General features: G+C 39.0%; 1 protein-coding gene and 1 long non-coding RNA gene across 2 annotated transcripts in view; one reads left to right on the top strand and one right to left on the bottom strand.

Annotated features, from left to right (window-relative positions):
• Slc14a2 (solute carrier family 14 member 2) overlaps positions 1-23822 on the top strand; it is a 445690-nt gene that overhangs the window by 168350 nt on the left and 253518 nt on the right. The gene's annotated exons all lie outside the window — the stretch shown is intronic.
• LOC141422478 (uncharacterized) overlaps positions 1-23822 on the bottom strand; it is an 81434-nt gene that overhangs the window by 34992 nt on the left and 22620 nt on the right. The window contains exons 4-6 of the long non-coding RNA XR_012447042.1: positions 17604-18044; positions 15339-15458; positions 12944-13054 (exon numbers count right to left, since the gene is read on the bottom strand). This is a non-coding gene — a long non-coding RNA (uncharacterized lncRNA). The remainder of the gene's footprint in view (positions 1-12943; positions 13055-15338; positions 15459-17603; positions 18045-23822) is intronic.

Here is a 23822-nt window from a genome sequence, read left to right as displayed (position 1 = left end):
GTAGAAAGTTGTATGACCTTTCTATAACAAGTAAGTGAGATGATCAATAACTGAGAAGGATGACTTGCCCTCAGGAAACTGATTCACACATGAAATACCTGAATGTTGGAAATACATAAAATCTGGGATATGCTTGGTCCATAGGAGGCACTAAAAAATAGTAGAAACCCTCATGAGATCAAGTTGTGTGGGAAGGAAGTCACTCTTGACCTAATTTTTAAAGGTAGCATACTGCTTGGGAAGGCTAAAAGGACGAAAAAGTTCCTGATAATCTAAAGTGCACCTTGCTCCCATGTTACAGAAACCACAGCCTGAAATGGGGCCTTGCTTTACCGCAGCTGGAGAATAGTTTCACTCCTCAGCCCTTGACAGTAAGAGCTGTTATAATTATTAGAAAAGACAGGACACAGCCTGGTTTGATAGCATCTTCTATTTCTTCCTAGCAGCTAGGCTACTCTGGGCCAGTTCCCATCAATGTTCCGAGACTGTGACTTCCTGGGGTAGAAGACATTTATGTATTGAGACTCAGAGTCTCTAACCCTTCACCTCTGCCATCCTCCTTTACATTCCCCAAGAGAACTAGAAAGAATAGGAATTTCACCCCATGCCTCTCATGCCAAATACCTGCTAGACAGAAGAGCATCTTGACACTTGCACAGAGAAGAGGTACAAATCACAACCTCCTCCGTGTGATCTATGAACACAGAGGGCAAGGGAAGGCCACAGGTGCACACAAATATGCCTTTGTGAGTGATAGGATGAGAAAGCAAAAGCGATTCTTATGCATCCAAATGTAGGGTGACTCCTTCAGAGAAGGCATACTGATGTGCTAGAAGAATCTAATGAAGATTTTTAAAATATTGAATAAATAATTAAAGTGAGACAGAAGTAAAATATTCACATATAAATATGTGCATATAAATAGAGACATAGTAATTTGGTGTGGGAGAGAATTAGAGTTAACCCTTTGAGAGGCAAAACCTGTTAATTTCAGATGACTTCTGGGTTGTAAAATTTTTAATTGAAAATAATTGGATGTATTTGTAGGGTACAATGTGATTTTTTTATACATTGTGGAATTATCAATAATGAATTATTATTAAGTGTAGTCATCTTGTTGTGCACTAGAACACCAGAACTTACTCTTCCAATCTAACCATAACCTTGTATAAGTTGGCCATAAACCCTTCTCCCCATCCACCCCTACCCAATCTATTCTTTTGCCCCTCCTCTGGTGACTCATTCTACTCTCTATCTGTATGAGCTGACTTTTTTTTTTAGCAGCCTCATGCAAGCATATAAATGAGATCACAGATGTGTATCTCTCTGTGCCTGGCTTATTTGACTTAGCATAACGTCTTACAGCTTCATCCGTGTTGTCACAAGTGACAGAATTCCCTATTGTTAAGCTGAATAGGATTCTACTGTGTGTATGTATCACATTTAAAAAAAAACAATGGCTATTATGAATGTTGCACTGAACATGAGGATGCAGGCGTCCCTTTGGCCTACTGATTTCAATGCTATTGAGTATATAACAGGTACTGGAATTGCCAGATTACATGCTAATTCTATTTTGGATGTTTTGAGGAAGCTCCATGTTGTCTTCCAAAATGACTACTAATTTTCAATGCCATTAACATTGTACAAGTTGTTCCTTTTTCCTACATCCTCAGTACCACTCATTACCTTTCTTCTTTTTTATAGCAGTCAATCTAACAAGTTTGAGGTGACATCTCTGAAAAGTAGAAATGTTGAGCATTTTTTCATTTGTCTCTTGGCATTTTTGTGTTTTATCTTTTAAGAAATGTCTACTTAAGTCCTTTGCTCATTTTTAGTCAGGTTCTTTGTTTTCTGTTAATTCAATAGTCTGAATTTCTTGTGTATTTTTGATATTATTCTTTTATATGTCTGATTTGTAAATGTTTTCTCGCAACCCATGAGTTGCATCTTCACCCTACCAACTGTTTCCTTTGCTACAAAGAAGCTTTTAAGTTTGACAGCATCCCATTTGTTCATTTTTATTCTATTGTCTGTGTATGGGGGGTTATATCCCAGATATCTCTAACTAGGTCAATATCACTTTCTTCTGGTAGCTTCATAGTTTCAGGTCTTACATTTAAGTGTTTAGTGTATTTTGAGTCAATTCTTGTATGAGGGCTAAAATAAAGGTCCAATTTTTACTTCTGTATGTTCATATCCAGTTTTCCCAGTACCATTAATTGAAGCAACTGTCCTTTTCCAAATGTGCACTCTTGGCATCTCAGTCAAGAAGCACTCGACCATCAACATGTGGGTTTGTTTCTGAGCTCTTTATCCTATTCTGTTGGTCTGTGTGTTTGTTTTGATTGCAGTACAATATTGTTTTGATCATTATAGCTTTGCAATATATTTTGGGATTCATTCATGTGGTACCTCCAGCTTTGTTCTTTTAGGTCAAGATTTCCTTGGCTACTTGAAGTCTTTTCTGTTTCCATATGAATTTTAGGATTGTTTTTCTGTTTCTATGAAGTAAAGCATTGGAATTTTGATAGGAACTACATTGAATCTATAGATCACTTTGGTGAGTATGGACATTTTAACATTAATATTAGCCTTTGTAATTCATGAACACAGGATATCGTTCCATTTATTTGTGTAATCCTCAGTTTCTTTAATTGATGTTTTGCAAATTTTAGAATACACATTTTTCACTTCCTTGGTTAAATGCAGTCCTAAATATCTTTTTGATGCTACACATGATACTGTTTTCTTTATTTTTTTCAAGCACATCAGTGTATAGAAATGCTAGTGATTTCTGCAAATTTATTGAATTTGTTCACCAGTTTTGATAGTTTTTTGGTGGAATCTGTAAAAGTTTCTATATATAAGACCATTCAGCAGAGACAATATCACTTTATCCTTTCCCATTTGAATATCTCTTATTTATTTCTCTTGTCTAATTGCTTTGACATTCCAATTAATAACACAGAAATATGAAGGATCAGAAGAGAATACTATGAACAATTATATGCCAAAAAATAGAAAACCTAGAAGAAATAGATAAATTCCTAGAAACAAGTAGCCTACCAAGATTGAATCATAAAGAAATTAGGCATCTGAACAGATTATTAGTGAGTAAGGAAATAGAACTGTAATTACAAGTCTCCCAACAAAGAGAAGTCCAGAATTAGATGATTTCATGACTGAATTCTACAAATCAAAGAAGAACTAATACCAATTCTTCCGAAACTCTTCAAAAAAAAAACTGAAGCAGAGGGAATGCTTTTAAATTCATTTTAAGTCCAACAAAACCCTGATCAACCAAAGTCAGATGAAAACTACAGGTCAATATCACTGATGAACATAGATACAAAATCTTAACAAAATGCTAGCAAATTGCAATCAATAGTACATTAAACAGATCATTTGCCATGGATCAAGCAGGATTTATCCCCAGGATGCAAGTTTGATTCAACATTTGCAAATTAGTAAATGTGACTCTCCATAGAAACAGAATGAAGGAAAAAAATCCATATGATCATCTCAATAGATGACCATAGGCAAAATTCAACACCCCTCCATGATAAAAAACTCTCAACATAATAGGTATGGAAGAAATGTTCTCAATACAATAAAGCCTATATATGATAAGTCCCCAGATAGCATCATATTTGATGGGGGAAAGTTGAAGGTTTTTTCCTATAAGATCAGGAACAAGACCAACTCCTACCATTTCCACTCAAATCATTTTGACAGAAATCTTTCCATATAACACCTGTGTGGGCCTTGATGTACAGAGGAAATTGACCATCCTGGAACTATTTGTTGGTTATCATCTTTCTGACCAGTCTTTAGGCTGGTTGTGGGAGTTCATAGCTTAACTAGTAGAGTGGAATGTGTGTGTGCTGATTGCAGGGTTGGCTTTCAACTTGCTTTTTAAAATAAATTTAGTTATTGATCTGTTGCTTTATAATTTTTCTTTCTCATAAAGAGGGCAACAGATTCCATCTACATGATCCCTTGATACATATAACATAGCTCTCTTTCTCCAAAAGTAATAGTCAACCTAGGGACTGAATGACACTTTTCCAAAAGGATTATCTCATTCTTCACCAAACCCACTCATCAATGCCAGGTGCCAGTGGCTTATGCCTGTAATCCCAGTGACTTGGAAGGCTGAGATCAGAAGAATCATGGATCGAGGTCAGCCTGGGCATAAAAGAGACCCCCATCTCAACAGAAAATAGATGGGCATGTACCTGTTATCCCGGCTACAGCAGGAAGCATAAAATAGGAGGATTGTGGTCCAGGCTGGCAAAAAGCAAGACCATATTTCCAAAATAACCAGAGCAAAAAAGGTCTGCAAGTGTGGCTATAACAGTAGAGAGCCTCCCTAACACGTGTGAAACTCCGAGTTTAAACCTCAGCACACCAAAAAAAAAAAATTACTCTATTCATCAAATACTATTGCCATTTCAAATATCTACCATTTTTGCAGTATAAAAACCATTGTTCTTTCATTGACCTTCAGAGTCTTGAATCAACTTAAATCAGCATTCTATCTTCCTTGGATTAACTTAATGAGTAAACATTGCAAAATTGTGACCTTTTAGGATTTTGCTACAAAAAGTCTCACAGTTGTTCAGCTAAAGAACTAAAAGGTGCTTTATATTTGAGGTGCCAGAGAATAAGACAGGCTTAGGCAAAATAAGAGATGTGGCCATGTTTGACACAAATTTGATGGTTCTCTCCCCCTCTCTTTTTTCTCTCCCTTTTTCTTGAGCCTAGTGTCTCACTTTCACTCCCATTCCAAAATACCTGCCAGTTAGAATCCACACTCACTGTAAGGGATTCCCCAAGGAGTAAAATTATTGACCTTGCCCCCCCCCAAAAAAGAAAAGACTTTTGCATTTTGACAGATGTCTAAACTTTAAACTAAAAGAAAGTAATTGTAGCATACAGAAGTCCCATTGGGATATAGTTGTGCTTTCTTCCTTCCTCTCAATTTTACTGTGACCCTAAAACTGCTAAAAAAATGTAGCCTTTAAAAAAAATTCCCATCGGTTTGAGAAAGAATTTGAGAGGAGGTAAGAGATTTTCCATAGACCCCTGGGAATGCAGGACATAGGTGGTCTGTTATTGTTTTTGTTGGGGATTGAACCCAGGGCCTCAGGCTTACTATGCAAATACTCTACCACTTGAGCCATACTTCCAGCCCCCTCCCCCTTTTTTGTGTGGTGCTGGGATTTTGACTGGGATCATGTGCTTGCTAGGCAGGCAATCTGCCCCTTGAGCTACACATCTAACTTTTTTCCTTTAGTTATTTTTCAGATAGGATCTTTCATTTTTTGCCTGAATCAGCCTCAGCAGTGATCCTCCTACCCATGCTTCTTGCATAGCTGGGATTGAAGCTACGTACCACCACAATGCCTATCTTATTTGTTGAGATAGGGGTCTTGTCAACTTTTTGCCCAGGCTGGCTCAAACTATGATCCTCCCAATCTCTGCTTCTTGAGTAGCTTAAATTACAAGCATGCACCACCATACCCAGCTTCCCATTTGTTTTTTATTTTGTTTTTGAGACAGGGTCTCACTACATTTTGCCTAGGCTGGCCTCAAACTAGCAAGCCTCCTACTTTCACTTCCTGAATAGCTAGGATTACAAAGCTACCACAAAGACAGTTTCATTCTTCCTGCACAAAAGGCTATAGATAGGATAGATGGTGACATAGGTGCTGAAAAAAACAAATTCTGGGGAAGGCACTGGCATGTCTGAGTGGCACTAACAGATCTCTGTTTTCCTGGTCCTACATTCTACATCCTAGCCTACCTTCCTGAAATATCCAGTGAGTAATTGCCTGCAGTTTCCACTGCCTCGATTGTATACAGGGGTCCAAGAATAGAATAATCCAGGGAAACTAAGGCTTCTGGTGTCTGCTAAGCTTCCATGTGCAAAAGGAACTCCATTGTACTGCTCCCCAGAGATGTCTTCCCCCAACTATTGTAAGTGAATTCTTTCATTCATCACTGGACAAATGTACATGGTGTACCTGCTAAAAAGCCAGGCACTGTTCTGGATGCCAATAATGAGTCAAACGCCTATCTTGATGGAACTTACATTTTATTTTCTGAGATAACAAAAACAGGTGCAAAAATAAAATAGCTATTTACAAAACATTAGGAAAGGGGGTTAAGAGTTGAGGACGAGTGAGGGAAGGGTGCAATTTTAGCATCTAAAGGAAGTGATGCCAATTGCTACCTGACATTCAATGGCCACTGGGACCAGGCACACTGTCACTGAGTGAGACAGTCAATTTGGTAACACTTTGTTTTACACATGAGGCAACCTGTGTTGAGAGAGGTTAAATAACTTATCCTGGGACACACAGAAAATAATGAGAGCAGGGTAAAAGTCCCACGATTCGAATCACTTTGCTTATCATCTTCTTGGAATGGGCCAATTGAATGGTAGTCAAGCCACAAGGTCATGTGTGGCCCCCTCAGAAACCTCAGGACAGCTGTGTGTCGTCACCAACACCCACACCAAACCCAGAGCACACACAAAGGCCCTTCCCTCTACTTGGCTGTTCTTGTACTTTTTATCTAAGAGTTTACTTCTATTTGAGATATATGAGTTCTCATTGCTAAATGTTTAGAAGGAGAATTGAAAACATGCAGTCAACTGGGCCCATGGGGTCTTTGTACCAATGAAATTTTTGTTGCTTCACAGCACAGTGTAGCAAACAATGTGTATAGGTTGACTCAGAGTTCACCATAAGATGCCAGGTTATATTTAATAGCTGTGTTTAAGATGGCTCAGTGTAGAATGACATATTTTAAGAATATTTTCAACCAAAATGGTTGTTTGCTTTAAGTGGCGTATAGCATGCTTACATAAAGAATTCACCTACCGAATTCTGAATGACTATCTCATCATATTTTAGTCTTTCCATGTATGTACATACATTTATATAGGAATAAATGTGACTATGACTTTTCAATTTCAATTCAAAATGAAAAAACACCAGAAACTCCACCTTTTATTTAAATTGTTGGATTAAATTTGTTTTCTTATAATGTGAATTGAATTTTTTTGACAAGGTTGTTAGTCAAGGAGAATAAAACATGAAAATTTTTATCACTTCCTCTAACATCCTTTCTGCAAAGATATTTGGCTGGAAGGCCTCTCCTCTGTCTTTCTTTATACTTTATGTGATTATACTTTTTAAGATCAGTTTTATCTGCTGATACATTTTAAGGCTGTATGTTATATATATGATCTTGACCTATATTTGAGAGAACTTGAAGAGTCCAGGAAAATTCAACTCCTAAACACTTCTACCAACCCATGCCTGAAATTTGCCAGGAAATTTGTTGACTCATTCCTTGGACTGAAGCCTTGTCCTCTCAAGCCCTCAGTGACACTGATTACACTCCCAGGAGAGGCTGCACTCCTGGGAGAGGTGCCTCAACAGGAAAGCACGTGCCAGCTCAAGTTTCACCACAAAAAGGGTTGTAACAATAGATGATCCCGATGCATCATGGCAACCCAAGGTCTGGCATATGGCAACATTTACAATCTCTAGCCTGAGAGTGGGAGTGAACATGAAGTTCTTGAGAGTGACCCAAGCATGAAGGACGGTCCCATGTGGCTCAGCCTTCTCCACATGGTTCCAGTAGGTCCTGACTCACTGTATTCCCCACCCCTTCTGTGGGGGCTCTGGCCTGCTCAGCAAGCTGAATGCACAGCACCCACCATTTTTCCACCGGCTACCCCTATCAGAGCAGCAGTCATTTCTCACTGATTTCTCACTGTGGACCATTTACCTTACAGGCATTCCAGTCCTATCAAAACTCCTTCCCACCCCACCCCCCACCTCCCAGCTCTCTGTGGTCTCATTACTCTTGTTTTATGGAAGAGGAAAGAGAGATCTGAGATCTCACTACTATTAAGTGATGGAGGTGGGATCCAGCCTCAAGTCCAAATGGCTCTAGCATGCCCACTCATCCTGCCTCACAGTCTTAATTAATTCAGGTTTGCCCTATTAGCATAACTTTAACCACTTGCTTGCTCCTACCTCTTGTAAATATTATCACTTACATTCTTTTAAACACAGAAGTATTTTGCAAATTGTTACCTTGCTGCACTATGAGGCAACGATATGTTCATTGGTCCAAATATTACACAGGACCAATCAATTATCTGCACAGTTAAATTCTTGCCATGCTCATGCTTATTTTTTTCTTGTTGTTCTGTTGTGTCTCAGGCTGTCAGTAGTCGCTTTACACTGTTATCAGTTTGTTACTTCGTATATCTTATTCCCTTTTAATTGCTTTCATATAATCTGTTAGGGTGCTGGTTAATCACAGAATTATGCTCCCTTAAAACTGTGTGTAACACATGCACAGGAAATCAATGCGAGTCAACTCCCTGTATAGCTATCCTTATCTCAACTAGCAAAAACCCTTAGTCCTTCCTATTATTGCTTATACTCTCTCTTCAACAAAATTAGAGATAAGGGCAAAATAGTTTCTACCAGGTATTGAGGGGGTAGAGGGGAGAGGGAAGGGGGAAGGGGAGAGAAATGACCCAAACATTGTATGCACATATGAATAAAAAAAAACTGTGTAAATTGAAAGAGACTTTGAAGATAAAAAAAAAACTGAGGTTCAAGGAGAGTTAGTATCTATCTCAAATCAATAGCTAAATTAGGCATGGTGGTACATGCCTATAATCTAAGCACTTGGAAACCTGAGGCAGGAGGATTCATAAGTTCAAGGCCAGCCTGGGCTACATAGTGAGGCCCTTTCTCAAAAAAAAAAAAAAAATCACAAAGCTTACAAGAGGAAGAACCAGACTTGAGCCCACACAATCAGACTTGGATCGTCACCTCCTCCTTCTCCTTCCACTGTGGGGTCCCCTGGGAGGAACCCAAGAGTCCAGGGCCCAGACTCATCTGGTGTGGAGCTGGTAATGATACATAGTCATGCTATTAAATCTAACCTACTGCCTGATAGGGAAATGTCACCCAAAACATCCGTAACAGCCAATCCACTGATTTCTGCCTGAGTGAAAAGATGAGCTATCAGCATTAGCAACACTGTTAACAGCACCAACTTCTAGCAAATTATTTCTTATATGAAATTGCAATCAGACTCTTACATGTTCCATTAATTTATTCTGGTCTTAGTTAAGGGGCTAGCAAGGAAAAAACTATTCCTTTTTTTCCATGTGGGAGGCTTTTAAGTGTTTGGAGACAGCTACATCACGTCCTTGCAGGTCTTCTGTCTTAGCTCAGTGCATCATAGTTGGGATGGATCACTCGCTTCACCAACAGATCATTCGGGCTGTTGGTTTCTCACCAGATTTCTCACCTGGGCCGTGCTGAATGCCGTCCTCCATGTCAGCACTGGGCAGTCCAGGTCCTTTTATAGGTAGGACCCCAGCACTGAACACACATTGGATGTGTCCAAACCAGTCTAGGTGCTGCTCATCACTGTCTGGGTACTGCACTACTAATTGCATAGCCTAAGGGAATATTAGGTATTTGGCAAACATATTCCATAACTGGAATATGAAATATTCCATGAAATATTTCTGACCAAATAAATCATACCTAATCTCTTTTCTCATTTAACTTCTGGCAAATCATTTCATCCATATTCCAATTGCACAGTTTTCTTTTGACCTGATTTCAGGTATCTATGTTTATCATTACCAAAATTTATGCTGTTTGGGGACAAATGTGGTACCATGTACTTGTAATCCCAGCTACTTCAGAGGTAGAGATAGAAGGATTATGGTTTAATGCCAGCCCAAGGCTAAAAATTGGTGAAATCCCAGCTCAAAAATAAACCAGTTGTGATGGTGCATACCTGTAATCCTAGCTACTTGGGAGCTGGAGGTAGGAAAATTGCAGTTTGTAACTGGCCCAGGCAAAAGCAGGAAACCCTATCTGGAAAACAAACTAAAAGCATAAACAACTGTGACTGCAGCTCAAGTGATAGAACACTGGGAAGAACCTAGTAAATTCAAATTCCAGTACTACCCCACCAAAAAAAAATTGTTTATTCTGCCTCAATCTCATATACTAAGAACTTTTTGTCATCTAGCAACCTGGTCTCCCCAAACCTGAATGGCCTTGTTATCCTTTGTATGACTTCATAAGAACGACTGATAAAAGAAAACTTCTGATCGTGACTAAGGGCAGAGTCCTATGGAACTCTAGTGGAGACCTTGCTCCATCTTTGTAATGACCCACTAACCTGTAACCTTGAGGCCCATCTCTTACTCAGGTACACATATACCCAACACTAATCCCTTCTCTACACTCTCACAAAGTGTCAGAATTCCTCTTTTCCTCTTTCTGTGATGTATGTATATTTCCATTTACTTACTCTAAGAACCAGTGGAATGTGGAAGTAAAGACACAGCTCTGAGACCAACCTACTTCATTTGAATCCTGGCTCCATCACCTACTAACTGTGGGACCCTGAGCAAATTAATGACTGTCTCTATGTCATACTTTCTATATCTGTAAGGCAGAAATAACAAGTGGAGCTACTTCTTCAAAGCAATATTGAGATAATGGAATTAATAATTAATTAATGTACAAAAACTTAACACCTACACCATGGTAAACCCTCAAGTATGAGCAATGATCATGACATAAATCTCCTAAATGCTGCTGTATATCACTTTTAACAGTAATCCTAGGGCCGGTAGAGTGGCTCAAGTGGTAGAGTGCTGGCCTAGCAAGCATGAAGTCAAACCCCAGCACCACCAATAAGTAAATAAATAAATAAACAGTAATCCTGGTAGGGGCTTAGAAAGTACTGTTCATTGAGGAATTACCGTATGCCTAAAGCTCACATAGATAATCTTGGTAAATTTTCACAAAAAGTAGATATTCTATGTCTAGAATTCATTTTACATATAGGAAAACTGGGGCTTGTAGAAATCAAAGGCTTTAAGAGAGCAGAAGCAGGATTCTAATGAAATTTTTTCTGACCCCAAAGGCCTTACCTTCCGATTAACTTCCTTACTACTTCTCTGCATTGACTATATAGCTGAGATTAGTAGAGTTGTTAATTTCCTACCTAAATCAGACAATGAGAGCCAAGGCTCCCAAAAAGAAACAAGATGTCCATACTGCTTTCAGGCTACCTCAGGGGCAAGAACAAGTTCTCGCCATAAAGCAGCATGGATTAATGAGCATAGTTTCATCAAATAACAACAGTAAAATCAAGAGACGTGGAAGTAGAAATTGAAAGAAGTATTTGTTTAGCAATGTTCCCAGCAACATTATTCACAATAGCTAAAGGGTGGAAATAACCCAGATGTTTGTTTATGGTTTGATGGACAAACTAAATGTGCCATATAAATACAATAGAATATTATTCAACTGTAAAAAAAAGAATGCAATCTTGACACATGCTAAAACATAGATGTACTTTGAGGACATTATGCTAAGTGAATATACCAGTCATTCACACTAGGACAAATACTGAATAATTCCACTCATGTATAAGTACTCAGAGTAACAGAATGACAGTTACAAGGGACTAAGGGGCAGAAGGAATTAATAGTTATTGTTCAATGGGTTAGGGTTTTAGTTTGGTGTGATAGCTGCACAACCATGTGAGTGTGTTTAATGTTATTGAACAAACATCTAAAAATGGTCAAAATGGTCAATTGTGTTGGGTATATTTTATCATGATAAAAAATTACTGTAATGACACTTAATTGTCACAACAATCTTAAAAAGGAGGTCCTATCCTTGCCCACAATTTTGGAATGAGAGCACTGAAGCAGAAGGGGGTTGAAAATCTATCCATGCATATTCACAGAACCAGTAAGAACTGGAGTCAGAACTTGGACCCAGGCAGTCTGGGTTTTGAGTTTATGCTGTTATGCTGTATGCTATAGTTGCCCAAGCAGACTACTACTCCAGACTCTAAAGGGAACCTCAACCAGGTACATTCCCCAGAGGTCCCCTGGAAGGCAGGTTTCCAGTCCTGAGCCCAAGCTACCCAGACTGTGAGTACTTAAGCCTATATGAGGGCTGATGGCTGAAACTAGCCCTTGCAGCCACCACCACACTTCTCAGCGAGGCAGGGTTTGGAGTTTGCCTCCAGTTCTGAATGCTTTCCCAGAGCCTCATAAATATCCTAGACGTGGGAGACCCAGCTGGAGTCCATTGACAAGAAGGCCACGTGGGTGAAATGGCACTTCATTGGCATCCGTTGTTGTTTGGCACAGGAGGACTTGGGAAGTTTTCTGGTGGTAGCTGATTTTTGTTTCTTTCTTTTGCTGTCATTATTCTGTTTGGTGAAGTTGCAGGGGGAAGAGAAAGAATATATATTATGGTAGGACTTGTTTTTTCCATTCGCATCTATTTTCTTCCTACTTTTCAGATTTTCATCTGTTTTGCTGCCACCCACACACTCCCAACCACACAGGAAGACAACTGGCGAGATTACATTTTGAGTTAAAAGGGTTCTGATTATGCTACTTTTCCTGGGGAGGGATTTGCAAAATGAAAGTGGGTACCAAATAACAAAGCCGCATTATCAACACCCTCTTCTTTCTTTTCTTCTTACTCATCTTCACCAGAGTTGGCTGCAGACCCACGGCCACTGGCATTCTGATCACCATTCATGGCCATATCACAGTCAGCTGTAATTTGTGTTGTAAAGATCTTTTTGTTAGTAATAGTTGAAGTGTGGAAGTTCAGAGTAAAGTTTTTTAAGGTAATATAATTTGAAACAAATTCAAACTTACAAAAATGTTTGTCGAAAGAGTACAAGGACATTTCATGTACTCTTTGCCCAAAGACCCCAATCAAGTTATATTACATGGTGCTCCAATGATGTCATTTATAGCAAAAGGGACTAATCCACAATTGTGGTTACACTTAGTCACATCTCTCTGGTTTCCAAAGATCTGGAACTGTCTTACCTTCAGTCTCTTGTTCTTGATCTTTTAGTCAATAACAAGGCAATCTTTTTGTAGAATTTCCTTTAACTTGGGTTGGTCCAAGCCGTCTTCATGATTAGACTCAGGTTATGCCTTTAAGAAAGAAATATCCCAGATGTATGATTGTTCTTCTCACTGGATTCTCTCAGGTGACAAGCAATGTCAATTTGTCTCATTCATGTTGATAGTAACTTTGATCACCTGAGGAAGATGATGTCTTCCAGAAATCTCTACTACAAAGTTTCTTTGTCCCCTTCATACTTAAGTATTTTTGTGGAGCTATTTTAATAACTCTTTCACTATTTCACTGTCACTACTAGCTTTAAATTCCTTTGATGTCTCCTGGTTGAATTAATTATTGTTGTTATGATGCCCATCAACTGGCCATTTACTAATTCCATCAACCTTTCCACATTTATTGGTTGGCATACTGTTACAGTAAAGAACTTTGTTCTCTCTGCATGCTTTCAAATCATTTATTTATATCAATTGTTGACTCATGTATTTCTATTTTAATCAATTAATTACAATTGATTCTTATCATTATTTGTTTTGACACCCAGATTTGGTTAACAGGATCCCCTTCAAATTGGATCTTGTGTCCTTGCCATCTAGCTATATGATTCTTTGAGAATTCATTTTAATTTCTCTGGCACACCTCTGTAGCCAGCCATTTCTCCAAGGATCCCTAGTTCGTTTTAGTGTAGATCTTTAGTGTAGATCCAGTGGAAGGAGAGTGCAGACCTACTACTCCTCACCTCCTTCAGGTCTTTATCAAAATGTCACCTTCATAAGGCCTTCCCTATCTACCTTATTTAAAAATCACAAATTCTCACACCACCCTTAGCCACAATCAATCCCTTTTCCCTGCTTTAATCTTTTCTTATTACTTACTATCATAAAATACTATAAATATTTCTTATGTATTTACTTTATTATGCCCCCAAAACCCAAAACAACAGATACTTTGAGGGTATGCATTATTATACCTGACTAAAACAGGTGGAAATCCTTGTCCTCATTAATGAATATGAAAGACATCTAGCAATTATCCAGGAAAAAAGTCAAGAGATAGTATTGTGATGGCCCTAAGCTTAGGAAAGCTATAGTCATGAAGGAATTGGAAAGCTACTGAAGCTGACATCTGAGGAGGGGAGAGTGGTGGAAATGACAGAGAGCTTTGTAGTCCAGCCAAAGGGCCTGGTGCATTTCATTACAAATTCAACAGCTCCTCCAGGGTTTTAAATACAGGGATGACTTACTTATGCATTTTTCAATGATCACACTAGTTATGAAATAGAGAAATAATTATATGGGGGCAAGAATTTTAGCAGAGATACCTCTGTGGAAGTTATTATGGTGGCCTAAGAGAGAGATATGACTTAGGGTGGTTACTGTATGGGTTATGGTAGATTTTTGAAGTATTTTGGAAATAGATGTGATGGGATAAGGAAGAGGGAAGGGTCAGGAATGATCTTAAGGTTATAGTTTGAAAAACAGGGAATTGAATCTGGACCTATCTGGCTTCAGAACTGGCATTGTAACTACCTCAGTATCCCTATACAGCCAGAGACAGAGAATAAGGTTTTGCAAGTGAATATTTGGATAAAGAGTTGCTTTGTAAAATCTGTCCCAACTTCCTCACATACTAGTTTCCAAAACCCCTTTCTAGCCAAAGAAATGGTAATGCATGCCTTCAACACCCAAGACAGAAGCCTACAGTCCCTATGGGTGGTCTCAGCAGAGGAGCCCCATAAAAGCTCAGAAACAGGAATCTTACTCCTGCCTCTCACTCAATACCCCCCTTCCTTTCCTCCCACAAAAATATTTCTTTTTGTAATTGTCTATAAAAGATTATTGTCTGCATTTTATTTAATTATTCTGTATGAAGTAATTATGAGAGAATAATCAGCCAGTTCGCTGATAATAGACATTTCATAAAGGAACACAAAAGACACTAATAAAGGGAGAGCCAGCCCTCATGGCTGTCATTATTAGTTTCTCTACATCTTTAATTTTCATACATTTTTATTGTTTGCCTGAAATTAATTGTCCATTTCTTTCCCCAATCAGGTTTATTGCAAGTGGGCTGTTTCTCGACACTTATACCATTTGTGAGTTTATCTGGAGAATAGCCCAGTAGATCTTGTCAATACTGAAATATCTATCCAAGAGCCTAGAAGGAAAAGAATCATAAAATCAGTGTGTCTTAGTGCTCTTAAGGATCTTGGAAGAATTTAGAACTCTCCACCACTCAATTGCCTGCAATTCTTGTCTCACAAATGAGAAATCTGAGCCACTGAGAAGCTTTTTCACAACTTATTAGTGGCAGAGAACTTGCGTGCAGCTGCAATGATGAAGCTACAACACGATTTACCCATCCTCCATGGAAATTCAGCTTCCGGTCATTGGTGTGAGCCATTTCACAGGCTGGTATCTGGCACTGCACCACTCCTGTGCACATTCCTAGGAAGGCTCTATCTTCAGTTCCTAGTTCCTAAAAAAAAACTTACTATGAATAATTGACTTCAAAATCATCTAACAGGATGTATTAGTTAACCCAGGATGCCATAACAAAATATCATAGACTAGGTGGCTTAAACAATAGAAATTATTTTTTCTCTTAGTTCTGGAGGCCAGAAGCCCAAGATTGAGGTGCTGGCAGGGTTGGTTTCTGGTAAGACCTCTTTCCTTAGCTTATAGGTGGCTGCCTTCTCACTTTGTCCTCATATAACCTTTTCTCTGTGCAAGGAGAGAAAGACGTCTCTGATGTGTCTTCCTCTTCTTAATGTAACACTAGTTCTATCAGTTAAGGCCCAATTCCTATTTTTTATAAAAATTTTTTATTAGGATATATTCGGGGGGATTCATAGTGAAAATCCTGATTAGGCTTATATTGTACATTGGTCAGATCACCCCCATCTTCTCTCCCCTTCAACCCTCTCCCCACCCCACTTAAAGCAATTGAAAGAGGTTTCTTTGTTCTATTTCATATAAGTATATAAAGTCCATCAACCATATATCCTCATCTTAATCTCCTTCATTCACCCTCCCCACCTCACTACTACTCCCCTCACACACACACTGTACATATTTTATAGTCCTGTATTTCCTTATTAATATTTAAGTTGATGTTCAAAGGGATCTCTCTATGTATTCCCACTGTGGGTATACTTTATTTGGTCCATTCAACCCCTTCCATTACTCTCCTCTACTCTTTTACCTTCCATCCCTCACCCCATTTTCCAGCACCTTTCAATACACATCCTTATATCCTCTACTTCACATAACTTCACAGATGTTATGTTTTACAATCTTACTGATGCTCTGTCATTCTCTTTTCCTTTCCCTCTTTCCCCTAGTTCCATAGAGTAGTTCCACTGTTACTAACATGTTCTACATATGAGTTGATATATGCTTGGTTTTTTGTGTGCATATCTTTATCTTTTGGATCTATCTTCCACATATGAGAGAAGACATACAAGGCCTAATTCTTAGGACTTCCTTTAACTGCTCTATCTCCAAATACAGTTACTTTGGGAGTTAAGACTTTGATGTGAATTTTAGGAAGACACAATTTATTCCATGACATGGGGTACAAATCTAATTATATCATAAATCTTCTTATTTTACTTTATTTTACTTAAAGCCATTCTTGGTGCTCCATATCTGTGGGCCACAGACACAGGAGTATTTCTCAAACCCTGGAGTTGGGTTGCCCTGAGCAATTGCCATGCCTGCACCCTCCCTCCTTATGCAGGGGGCTGTGCAGTCAGTGCAGATGGAGTATGGGAACAGGCAGAAGGCAAATGTGTGATCTACTTCATGACCTTGACCTTGACGTTCTTCACCTACACTCTGGGTAGAGCCATATTTTATCTGTTCTTTTTATCTTCAGTGTCAAATGCCAGTTCTGGCAGAGAGCAACTACTTAACAGAGATTCCTGAATGAATGAACAAACAAATGAGTGGATGTCCTAGGACTCAGATTTGATCACTTAGCAATTTCCCTGCTTGAAATATATCAGTAGCTCCCCACCACCTATGGGGTGAGGCCAGGTTTTTCAATGGCAACTTTTGTAGCTAACCATACTCACCCCACCAGACTCAGTGCCTTGCACTCAGGCAAGGGTCCATTTCTCCCTGTGTCCATGCTAAGCTTCCTGCAGCTTTCTGGGTACCTGTAACTTTCCCATAGATCTGTGTTTGCTCACACTGTTCCCTCTGCCTGGAAGAATCTCTCCTTTATCTGGCTGACTCAATTCAGGACTGGAGCTCCCTCATCGCCTCCAAGTTTGGGAAGTCCTCCCATTTCCTGGACTCCTATTTATTTCTGTCTTGACTCTTATCCCAGTGTTACATATGTCCCTTAACTTGTCTGTCTCTCCCCTTTAGGTACAGTATAACTTACCTTCTGTATATTCCCACTGTCTAACACAATGCCTGGTAAACTAATGTATTACAATATAAATTTCTGTATTATGTAATATCGGTGTCAGATTTCAAATCCATAAATCAAAAACCAGTTCATACCTATGTAAGAAAGTTTATGATATTGAGAACTCAGGGAATTTGACTGACTCCTGACTTCTCTTCCTTCCTACTTCCCATCAGTGGGGAAGTCTCTCCCTTGTTGCCTTACCCTGCCAGAATGGGAAGCTTGGATGTAGGTCAGTGAGGAGTTGCATCTCCTTGGGAAAGTCACTCTCCTCCTTATGCTTTAATCCAGTATTCTAAGCATGGAGAGAATACAACTATATTGGAATTTGTCAGTCTGTTTTCTTAGCAATGGAACAAAATCTTGCACAGATGCCCAATATGGTTGTAATGGTTGAGTGTGGTGAAGACTCCACACCTAGCCTCCTTCTCACTTCTATTTTCACTGTTTTCAAGGCACATCCACGGGACTTCTAGGACTCTCTAGCATGTCATTTGAAAAATACTAGACCAGAAGATCTATGTCCCTTCCAATTGTGGCATCCTGTGGCTTTATAGTAACATCATGTTCACTTGGAGATGAGCCCTCCGGTTGTTCTTCAGAGTCTGAGAACTTTCAGATCATCCCTCAGGACGGTAGGACAGTCTGAGAGCAAACAAATGACAAAGAATTGTAATCAATACTGGTATTTTTGAGCTCAAATCATAAGATATAGCAATATTTCTCTAAAATCCCCTCTTCTCACCTTTCCAATTCTTCCCCACTCTTTTTAATTCTGGAAGTTTCTCATTTTCCAATGCACTCTCCTGGTTCCCCTCAAAGCTCAGATGAAAACCACTTTGTCTGGCATGAACCTTTCCCAGCTTTCAAACATATATGTCCCCACCTTATGACTCCACATTCATGCATAACTCAGGCTTGTTCCCTAATTTCTCTCCTTTCACTTGAACTACTCTATAACTTTAACTCAGCTTTTTCTTTTAGAAGACATGTTTTTGAATGCTGCCTGAAAAACAAACTTCTTTCTTCATCCTGAGCTTTATAATTGGACTTTGCTGGTTTGGAACTGGTCCTTCTTCCCAACCCATATTCTTATGTCTCCTCCTTTCCTAACACTGGACAGACTGACCCAGGCCCTCAGGAGAAAACTCTTGGTAGATTAGGATCATGAGGGGCAGACCCTCTAGGGCAAGGTGCCATTCTCACTCCAAAAACTGTTCTCACAAAGGCTGAGTCAACAGCAGGAGTTACTGGTATGGTCTCAAATTTAAAATCCTGAGTTCTTGCAACTGGTGCAGGACATGGTCCCAGCCCTGATGTATGGTGTCTCTCTCCAACGATACTTCAACCAACACATGCTATGAATCTGGTGGCCTTCTCAAGGGATGACTACCAGCTCTATCTTATGGTCCTACTTAGAGAAACACTGCAATAGAAGTAAATCTTACCATTTTAGCTCACATACATAGCAATTGCAATTATGAATCTCCCCATGTTGCTTGCTTAATTATTACCTAAGTCAGGTTGAAACACATTTGGTGGAAATGAAGCTGCCTTTCTTTGAACTAAGGCACACATGCTTTACTCTTCACTGTTAATATCATTGCTGAGGAAGTCAAGCTGGCATATGTTTTCAGTAACTACCACTGAGATCATTTTTCTCTCTCTCTCTGGGGTAATTCTAGGAAAGAAAAGCATTCAAAATATTATATTTGCCATCCCCAAGCACATTCATGTCATGTAGCACCTACAATTAATGAGTGGTACTTGTGAGGATATGAGTCATTACAGCAAAGCATTTAATTCCATTCTTTTCCAATGCAGTGATTTAATCCACCCTGAGTTAAGCCGGAGCTGTAACACACCTTTACTGAATAGAGCACCGTGAGATAAAGTGGTGTGTCCAAATGACAGCAATTTTGCACATGTACATAGCAGCTTCCAGCCTCAGATCTCCAAGAGTTGATTCTCACATGGTAATTGATGGCACCTCTAAGCGTTACATTAAACATTTAATTGAACAGTTAAATGTGGATTAATGAGGCCATTAATTAATACAGCAGGGAAGGCTGCAATTCTTATCTGTGGACCACAGAGAGGATTTTCTCACACCATGTATTTGAAACTCCATCATGGAAATTCAGAATTGTGAAGCTGTTGGTACTGGATAAAAAATAAAAGAGTGTGATAGAAGTAGAAATAACATATGATTGGCAGGAAGAAAATCCGGAATTTGGAGACAAGAGTTCAAGACCAGAGTCTACTACTAATTGCTGTATGACTTTGTGTAAGTCACTGCACTACCTTTCCAACCTTGGTTTCCTTATCTGGAAAAAAATAAGGCTATACAACATTGTTACTAAAAGTTCTTTTATTTAAGCAGTGTTCTGAGCCTGTGAATTAAGCCAAATGAATTCTGCAAGTGAGCCAGTTACTTTGGTGTCACACATATCTGTAGGCTTCCACTCACCAGTCTTTTGGCTTGGAGCTTTATCTCTGTAGTTATAGCCCATCAAGGAGAAATACAAGAGCGCTGGACTTAGATTTACAAGTGCTATCTCCCACGCTCCTGCTAGACGTAAGATTCTAGAAGTCAACAGATGTATCTGATTCTTCAGCTTCTCATTCTTAAAATATAAACATGATGGTGTACTTTATAAAGAGTCATTAGGAGAACTAAGTGAGATACTTTTTACAATAGCCAAAAAGTGTGATACATGCTGTTCTTATTTTTATTTTCCAGGGCTGGAAACAGTTGGTCCTGGGGGTCATGTCATATCTATGGGTGTTAGGCCATTGCTCTAGTCTACCCTCTACTTCCCTTCTTCTTTGGCTACCTTAAGCCTCACTCTGAAGTTTTCTTTTTCCTAAATGTATTGCAACTATTTATTCTGAAGCCTTTTGGTGTCCACAATTCTTCACTCACCAAACTAGGTTATGAAACCCTTTTGTGACACAACCCACTGATTTTCAAGGGGTATTTCCTGCCACCCACCATGTTGCAAGAGGATGGTCTTCAGGGTTTTCCTTGGCTAAAATTGAAAAAGTGAAAGGGTTAAGTAAAGAATTGTATATGCTTTTCCCCAAATCAGCATGAGCAGTATAGTCTAGAGAACTTATTTAACTTTAAGTGAACTGCGTAAACTCCCATGGGCAGATCACTTGGACTGGTCTCTAATGAGTCTCTGAGGCATATAGTCAAAAGATTAAATTGGGTACAGTAGCACTTTACTACCAAATGTGCATTACTGTATTATCTCATATGATACATAGGAATTCTCTCTTAACCTACAGTCTTCTATTTTTGCTATATTAAATAGCATATTATTCTTTAAAATAGTACTTATTGGCACTTTAGTTCAGCCAGATACTGACTGCATAGAGGTACTTCACGGAGGAATATACTTATGCATGTAGATCTATTTCTTTCTATAGATTATATGTACACTCAATTCTCACTGCTCATAAATTTCACATTTATGAATCATCTACTCACTAAAATTTGTTCGTAACTCCAAAATCAATATGCCAGTGTTTTCACAGTCATTCACAAACACGTGCAGAATGGTAAAAATTTTGAATCACCTTATGTGTACATTTCCAACTGAGGTCACAGAAAGCAACACTCTGCCTTCTTGTTTCAGCTCTTATATTGTAAACTAGTGTCATTTCTGTAGTCTGTATTTTCTGCCACTATTATGCATTTTTGTGGTTTTTGTTGGTGATTTTTTATTTAAAATGGCCCCCAGTGCAGTGGTGAAGCTCTGTTGTGTGGTCCATGGCTCAAGAACACTGTGATGTGCCTTACAGAGGGAAAATATACATGTGTTAGGGTTCATTCAGGCCTGAGTTACAGTGCTGTTGGCAGTGAGCTCAAAGTTAATGTGTCAACTATATATTAAATAAGGTATCTTTAAACAGGAACACTATAAAATAAGTTATGTATTGATGAGTGGACAAAAACGTCATGACCAGAGGCTCTCAGTAACCTAATCCTGTGTGTCCCATAGGAGCAATGAGTCTGTATTCACTAATTCAATATTTGCAGCTACATTATAATACAAAACACTGCAAATAATGAGAACTAAGTATAAGTGAGTGCACAATTGAGTTAAATACTAGACACTGACTACAGAGGAAAACAATTAGCAAATTTATCCAGTGATTTTCTATATATCCTGTTAATCTCACCAGAAGTAGGTAATTTCAATGAGTGCTACAGTTTTTTTAAAGACAAAATGAAAACTAGTCAGTCCAGTCTTAGGACACAAAGGAGGTAGGTTAGGCACTGATTTCACTGTGTTAAAAAAAAAAGTGAATTTGTGCAATAGAAGCACAATGAAGGTAATATCATTGTGAATTTCATGAGCCTAAATCAAGTTTGCATCTTTTCCATATCACACAGACTCAGTTCCCCAAACTATGCCACATCTATTTTCTTGTACATCACCATTCACTCAGCAGCCAATCTTCACTCAGGGTGGATTAGGTCCCAGATTCTGACACAAAGAAAATAGAGATGACAAAGTCCTCATTGTGCAATAACCAGAGTGTGTGATGGACAGGTGGGGAAATATGGGAGGAGCACTGAGGACAAATAAGCCTAGAGTGCAGAGTGAATGTCAGTGAAGATGACTCAGAAGATGCTTGAACTGAGATGAGGAGAGTTGGCCTGGTGGTCTGGGTGGGAACCCCCAGTACAAAGCTCCATAGCATTTACTGTGGAAAATACTAGAATAGACACATAGATCACCCAAAATAATAGTCAGTATCCTCAAAGGCCAGCTTCTTAAGGAAGCTTTCCCTAGAGACATTCTCCCCAATGTGAACACATGCAATCCAAACCAAGACGAGGTCTAGATCCTTCCACAGGGCTCCTTCCTCCTTCCATCCTCACACTTACTTGATTAGTATCTGTCTCCCCAAGAGTGTATACCTCTGAAAGCAAGAAACAGGTATTTTGTTGTTGCTGTTTTTCTTTGTTGCCTCCAATGCTGCCTTAAGCCTTACCTGGCATAAACTATTGAACAGATGAAAGAAGACTGCAGAGTAAGGACAAAGTCTCTTCCTTATGGTGACAACTTTGTTAGTTTTTTACAAGGTCTCAATAATTGTGGACCTTCAGTTCATCTGGAACAGTATTTTACCTGGATATCAGTGTACATTTTATAAGTAGTTTTATTCATCATTCTCTATGCCTTCCATTCTTTAACTTCTTGAGCTAATAATGAATAAATTAATAATAACTAGAACTGAAAGGAGAGAAAACAGGAAGTTTTAGGTCTTCTAACTTGTACCCCTAAATGTGACTTTTGGCATCAGCAGCATGGCCTGTGTTCTCACCTAACTGTGGAGTTTGTCACAGAGGCAGAGGGCTCATGTACATGCCTTTGTCATCTCTTACTTCTATATCTGAGTTTGAGGGTCAGTCCAAATCTCACTCCCAGATGAATTATTTGATTCTCCTCAATTCCTTCAAATTTCCTTGCCATGAAGACCATGTGCTAGTCACCTTTCTGCAGTTGTGACAAAATACCTAAGAAAATCAACTTGTAGGTTTCAGAGAGTTCAGTCCATGGTTTCTTAGCCCCATTGCTGTGGGTCAGTGGCAAAGCAGAACATGATGACGGTGTAGTGCAAGAGGCTAGAGACAAAAACATATCTGTAAGGGGCATTCCTCCAGGAACCTATTTCCTCTAAAGAGACCCCAACTCCTAATGTTTCCACCCCTCCCAATAGCCTGTTAAGATAAGAAACTACCTGTGGATTAATCTATTTATGAGGTTGGAGCCCTCATAATCTAATCACATCCAAAACACTCTACTTCTGTACACTGTTGCATTGGACACCAAACTTTCAATACATGAGATTGGGGTGAGCAGTTCAACTCCAAACTATAACAAACCTTTTCTTCCTGGGTATGAAGGTCAGGATGGCCAGGTCTTTGATGATAGATGAATACTGTCAAGCTTCTGAACCAAAAAGCCTTGCCCTTTTCTTGTTTCTCACCTTCATGTTGTAGGGTTCTTATAATCAAATTCTTATGTAACAGGTATGTAACAGGCAGGCTATGGAAGTAAGTAGAGATGGCCAGGTGGAACTGAGGCAAAACCCTATGATGGTAGCTGTTACTCACATCCACACAAGAATTTGAGACTAGTGACACCAGATCTAATTTTTCAAGAGAAAGCAGAAATCTAACTTGATGTCAGATTTTTTTTTTAATAGAATCTAACTTCTTGAAACCAAAAACATTCTCACATTGTCTGGGTTTTTGTTGGGGTTGTCCTGAAATGCCTTTTACCAATCATTAGGGAGAAGATAAAAATAAACAGAACCTGTACCCATCCTAAAAAATGTTAAGGTTCAAGAGGAAAGCTGATGCTCTGCATAAAAAAACTTACACACAGTAGCTTATGTCAT

This window comes from Castor canadensis, chromosome 4 (assembly GCF_047511655.1).
Source record: "Castor canadensis chromosome 4, mCasCan1.hap1v2, whole genome shotgun sequence".
Lineage (NCBI taxonomy): Eukaryota > Metazoa > Chordata > Mammalia > Rodentia > Castoridae > Castor > Castor canadensis.
The sequence above is the reverse complement of the archived record's forward strand: the minus strand, read 5'-3'. Positions and strand labels throughout refer to the sequence as shown.